Raw genomic sequence first — 6,939 nt, 5'->3', positions numbered from 1 at the left:
GAGGGGCTAATCTAAAGCTGTCTGGAGATCCTCAACCATGCGACAGAAAGCCAGAGCAGGTACGCTGTGTCAAAAACCCACAGAGCAGTCCTCCGAGCCTTATCTCGAAGATTCCAGTGTAAAGATCCACAGAGCAGATAAGAGTGTTTACATTTAGTTGAGATTTTTATCCTGACATTCCTTCACAGTTAGGCACGCTGTGAGAGCCAAGAGTGAATTCCTGTCTCAAACAAATTCTGTGTCCCTGCAAGAGAGATGCTTCTTATTTTGGTGGCGTGACAGACAGTGCATAAGCTAAAGCTGCATGCCCTCGCACAGAAGGGCACTGCTTGGGCATATCTCAGTGTGTATCCACCTAACAAACACCCCGGCTCTCCAGGAGATCCACTATGTGTTGTCATGGCAGTCCTCCAAACACAGTAGGGATGTATTTAGGGGCTTTGTACTTCCTGTGTTTACCAAGCGTCTTGGGCAATCCTGCAGTGAGGCACAGGATGCTGGTCTCCACAATGGCAGCAGTGAAGTCTTTGGATCCACTCTGAAGGAGCAGCACACACAGGCAGAGAAGGGAAGCTAATCTGAGATGACAATGGTGTGCAAGGACTGAGCCGTTATGTCACTTTTCCATCGTACTGGCTAGAATGCTAATGACAGACATCCTCTCTGCTCTTACCCTTCCTCCTCATCGTTTTCTTACCTCACACATCACTTCAGTGGGCAGGACTTAACATTTGGCATATTCTGACGCAGAGGTTAGGACATCTCTTGTCTCTAAGTGGCTTTGTAAACCAGGAAACCAGGCTGTATTTATAGAAGGATCTAAGCCAGAGGACAGTGATCTGACCTATTTTAGCCTGACATCAGCTATTATAGCCGACTGCAATCTGGGTTGGAAGTGTAAGTGGCTTTTCCAGGTGTGAGATCAATTTCCTAAACAATGTTCCTTCTCAACAAGCACGCAAATGCACCAGTAATGGACTACTGTAAATCCTTAATGCACCATTGAGTTTGAGGAGTGGTGGCAGGGGAATAATTGTCATCAATCACCTATTGTAAACAGCGGCTCAATTAAGAAGCGATGTGTGCTGGTGTTTAGCATAATGAAAGGGCAAACCTGCTCCCCTGTTGATGTAAAGATCTTTACTGTTTCTTAACACGAGTCAATATGGTGGGTTGTTAGCTCGCACTACAGGAGAAATTCTTGCCATGTAGGAAGAGATCATTACTCTTGAATAATACTGAAAAAAGTGCTGACTGTGTAATGTTTGTAATGACTGTAATGAATGTTTGTAATGATTGTCATGTTTTGACCATTTTACTACGATATTCTTTACTCAGTTAAATGTTGGGTGTCAAAAGGTAAAAGCCTCCAATTTGTCTGTTTAGCATCACTTTGCAAATCTGATTAGCAAAATCTGGCATGCAACATTTATTTTAGCAATATAAACCAACATTTTAACACCTAATACAGACAAAGCAGACTTAAACTGGGATGACCAACATGACTTGTCATTTTAGAGCAATTTTCCCCAAGCTAGCAGTGTTCAGTCTCAACAACTTTTAGATTAATTGCAATGAAACTTTGAACAGTCATTCATGTTCCCCAGAGGATGAACCCCATTGGCTTTGGTGACCCCATGGCTTTTCCTCTAGTGCCCCCAGTAGGTCAAAATGTATCCATTACCTTATCCAGTTAAATATTTTAGCTTCTACATGATGGATTGGCACAGTTTCTAGCTGCTGCTTTTCATACACATAACACATGACCATCATGACAAGGTACAAGGTACATTTATTACCATTTTTTAACAAGTGTTTAAAAACCGAAAGAATGTTTAAAGTCCTTGTGTCCTGCTACATTTTTATTTGGTAATTGAGTGTTGAGGAAGAGTTCAGAGTCTCACTAACTGGGGAATGAGGCTGCTCTGTATTCTGGTGGTACGGCAGCAGATACTTCTGTATCTTTTGCCAGATGGCAGCAGGGCTGACAGACTGTGGCTGGAGTGGGTTGTGTCTTTTAGTATCCTTTGGGCTCTGTGTAGACATCTCACTTCCCCAATATCGCTGATGCTCTGTAGTTGGGTACCAGTGATGTTCTGGGTGGTTTTAACCCCCCGCTGTAGAGCCTTCCTGTCCTGGGCCGTGCATGGGCCATCCCAGTTTGAGATGTTTCCAGTAAGGATGCTTTCTATTGCTCCTCAGTAAAAATTGACCAGGATCTTGCTCCAATTTAGCATTCCTAAGTTTCAGTAGGACACAACCATGGATCAAATAAGGGAAAATCTGAATACAGCATTGGAGGCGGACCCCATTCAGTGGTGCATGAAGCCCAAGAAAGTTGATTTTAGGCCAAAGAGCGTTCACATGAAAGATTTCTGTCGGCAGAGTGGCTAACTTCCGGTTTAAACTCTTCTTGTGCCAGTTTGCAACATGGGATGTTGTAATTACACAGTTTGGCCACTATGTCAAATTGGCTTTAAAGCCCAGCACTGTTCCCGGGGGACTGGTCACAGCCCTGTCCAGTGCAAACTTGTTTCCCAAAAACATAATCTTGACCCACCCTACTCTGCCTCTGATTGGCTAGTACTCGTTGCCTTTGTTGGTTGGTTTGCGGAGTGAGATGGTCAGAGTTCGGGTAAGAATATCAGGGTGATGTCAAGCCTTTGCGTAAAATTTCTGCCTTGAACAGGTTGTGTAAAAGAGGCTCTCGAACATCAGCTTTTAAATGTTTGAATTCTGTATCCCGAGTTGGCTTGTTGACACAATTGAAAGTGTTTTAATGACAACCACAGATAAGTGAAAAAAGTATCTGGGGCTTGTTGTATATTGTATTTGGACACAGCTGCTCAAAGGCGCTTCAGTTTCAATGGAAAGTATTTCCAACCCATGGACAGTAATGTGTAAAAGAAAATCTAAACAAATCATAACTGTTGCTATTGTATTTATGGGTTTACAAAAATATGAACATATATGTTGAAAAGCATTGTCAATCACATAGGCCTCTTTGAATACGATAAGGAAAATAAAGAGAAGCGTGTTCACTGAGGAGAAAGAGAAAGAAAGTCAGTTCAAAGAGCAGTCAGCTGACATTTACTTCACTACACATTCCTAGTGCTCTGCCATTTCCTCATAGCAAATCTGACATCGCAGCCCCCTGCAGAGCCCCATCCTCCATCCCCAGATGAGTGTGTTGTCTAATGAGGGGCTTAGATCCGTTACTTCACCACTGTCCAGGGCCTGTCTTTCACATCGAGTTGTTCCGCCTTCCTGCTCTTGCTTTCTTTCTACTTTACTGTTCAAAGTAGTCCGAAAAGCAAGCGCTTCAAATTGGAGTCACTTTATTCTCAGAAATGCCTAGTCATTATAAAGTGTGTGAGTATTGTTGAGTCTTTAAAGCATGATGCAAAAGGGGAGCTTTATAAGCCCCAGGCCACATCGTACCACCACTGAATTTTACTTGATTTTCTGTCAGTATAAATGTGTGTGTGGGAATAGGAGGACCAGTAACCGTAACTTGTTTATATATATTATCCTCAATATAAACCAAAAAAAGGAAACTGGTATTTTCCATCATAATGATGAAAGTCAACATTTTCCAATATTGTACTTAACTTTTTAAGAATTGAAAACATTGGCTCAGAATAATGATGATTTGGGCTGATTTATTGCATTTTATTATAGATATTTATTATGTATTCCTCATAGTTCAAATGCATTCATGCATTCTCAAGCAAAAGTTAATGACCTGTACTCAATCAATATTGCACAACATGCTTTTCCACTGAAGTAATTACAGGGTGAGCAATGTCATCAGCCTGCTATTCTAATGATAATGCTAAGATAACAGGTCCCAAATACAGGTTAACAACATGTAATTACATCCTTTATGCTGTGAAGACAATGAAAAAACAGGAAATTGGCTAATTTAACTCCAAGCTTCATTAATATACCTTATTTTTCTTTTTACAAAGTTTGTGTTCATGGATGAACACACTTCACACAGCTCAGACAGAGTGTGCTCTGCTTGAGTGGTAAAACAAGTCCCACCTCGCACTCAAACACAAGTTCCTCTTTACACACAAACACAACATGTCTGAAATAGGTTTTGGTGTGAGGCCTCTACCTCATGGTGTGAGGTGCTTTTTTCATCTAACACCCTTTCACCAAATGTCAATTGGCAAACAAGCCCAGCCCACCCCCAAAGAAGCCCCTGATTAGGCTGACCATTCTTTTTATAATGGGCGGGAGGCAAGAAGATGCTAAATGTAGGCAAATAAAGAATTATAGACCTTTTAAATGGTTGCCGCACTAAACAATACTAATCATTTGAAATCCTGCAAACACACAGATGCAGACAAAGACACACTAATACACAGGGCAAGCACACACAATCACTATCTGCATGACAGTTGTCTTATTTATGGTTTGGCTTTTTACACAAAAAACGTAGACTCTGAATGCTTGAAATGTTATCATGCGGCGATCACAATATGAATGGGGACAGACAAGTCGAGGAAATACGCTAATATATCATCTGCAGCACAAAAGGATCCTCATCTCTGACGAGATAAAGACAATCACAATGTGACCGATGAGCCTCTCTACAAGCGTCTGGTAAGTGGACAGCATTCCTTCACTGGCTTTTTGAACTTTCTCTGCTGTAGGCCTTTTCTTCTGCTCCAAGACTACTGTTGTTCCGTTGTGGTCACCAACAATGACTTGGGTGTGTGTGTAACTTGTCTGCAGCTCCACGCTCCTCTGATTCTTGTTTTGCCATTTGAACAGGCCTGGACGACACACCCCACGTCACTAATACTCTCCCAGGAGACATCAGTGACAGACCTGTGTGAGAAAACCAAGACATCCACAACGCTTGACTGCCAAATAACAATTCAATGCAAATAGAAACCATAGCGTAGCATATCATTCGTGACAGGTAATTGATACAAGTTACATGTTTCTATCTGTGAGAGCTGACGAGGAGTAAAGGTTCTCAGAGACACAAACAAAATCTCAATGAACCCAAACTTGTTGTTCTAAAATCCATATTTGTACTTTTTCTTCCCACACAGTGCAATGAATTCACATTTTCACTGCCCTTAGCATTGCCTCAGGCTTTAATTCAGCTTCTTGACAAGTAATGACCCAATTACCTCTGCTCAACATGTCCACATAGGACAGCCAGTCACCGGGTTCAACCCCACAGGTGTCCAGAGTGCAAGCCCAGAAACATCAAAAGACATCTTTTATGATCTTTTTTATGGTCTACTTGCTTTGCCCATTATGTTTACCAGAGATGTCTTTCACAATGCTAAATGAAGCATCCTCTAAAAATCTAGTGCAAGTCCAACTACAAACTTTGTACAGACTTTTGGTTTCACACAATTAGAGATAACTGTGTTGTTGTTATGATACACTGTACCTGTGTTTTCAGCACAACTGTTTTAGTGACCCTGTATACATTAAAAGATGCAAGGGTAGGAGCACATCCTTCCTGGGCTCAAATTGAGTTTGTTCAAGGTACTTGTAGACATAAAAATCACAAGAAAACTGATTTTCTGACAATAAAGCCATTTTAACAGTTAAAGGTACACTATGTAGTTTTGGAGGAGAACTTAAATCAGAAGACAACAATCTTTAAAACAAACTAAATACATACATTTTTTTTATTACGGAATAAACTAAATAAGCAAACTGACCTTAAAGGACAAGACAGTTTCATACGGTTTTACTTTTTTATATTTTGCGGACCCTGCCACCTTTCTAGCTTCAAACAGTGTTTTCCTGTGAGAACAGCTTATGGAGTTTGTATTATTACCTTAGTAATGTAAATGTATTCCCAAAAACTTCATAGTACCCCTTTAAAACAGAGTGCCTTGGATTTTCTTGTGATTTGTATGTATTCAGTGACCCTGTTTAAGGACACTAAACTCTGTACAATGTAGGAAAATATTCTACAAAGTGAGAGGACAGCAAAAGTACAGGTTATGTGACTAATTACATGTTTCAGGGACAAGCAACCATTTCCCATGGAAAGCTATGGGAACTCATTCTGTGTACTATGACCTGTTTTAAACAGATTACTTGCAAGACTGCCTTTCAAATGTTCACCGTATAATTATGTGGTATTGAAAGGGCAAACCCAAAACATAATGTAAGTATTTTGTATTAAATGTATGTCATGTCAGCCATCTTCATGTATCTTCTATATTGTACAATATATACATACAGTGTATTCTTACACTGTGGGTTTTGTTCATTCTGGATAATATATGTTTTTTAAACCCACCATTAAACCAGATGCATTCACTGATTAGTTCCTCCTCTCACTCGCTGACATTGTACTAATCGCTGCACTAATGAGTTTGGCTAGAGTGAAAACCTGCAGACTCGTGACTTTCTGAGGCATATGGTTGCTTATCCTTGCTCCAGACACTAATGAATAGCCACTTTAACAGACCAACTGAGCTAACCACCAGAAAAACAATGCACATCCGATTGTTTATAGCATCTAATTTGTGTCCGAGACCCAGGTCGTGCTGTCCATCCTGCCTCTGTACCTCCGGTCTATCTGCACAGTCTGAGGGGACTACCCTCCCCCCTGCTGCGTCCACTCCTTGTGCTATGTTCCTGGAAGACCGCAAAGGAGTAATCAATGAGTCATGTGTCCTGATTACAACCAACTCCCTAAGGGGCATCTTCAAAGGGCTCCAGAGGAGATTGAGAGAGGGAGCAGCATTGCCCTCCATGGGGTAATTACAAGTTGGGGCTCCATGGTTTCTTCTCTTTTTCTGTGGAGAGTCAGGCTTACAGACAGACCAGTTAACAATTCAGCCAGGCCTGTTAGCGCAGTGGGAGGCACCTCCAACCGCCGGTCACCGACTGGTGGTGCATGCCATCCAAAATTACACAAATCCACCCTCAAGCACACACACAAAA

Source organism: Pagrus pagrus, assembly GCF_965226575.1.
Source record: "Pagrus pagrus genome assembly, chromosome: 15".
NCBI classification, from domain to species: domain Eukaryota; kingdom Metazoa; phylum Chordata; class Actinopteri; order Spariformes; family Sparidae; genus Pagrus; species Pagrus pagrus.
Note: the sequence above shows the minus strand (reverse complement) of the source record.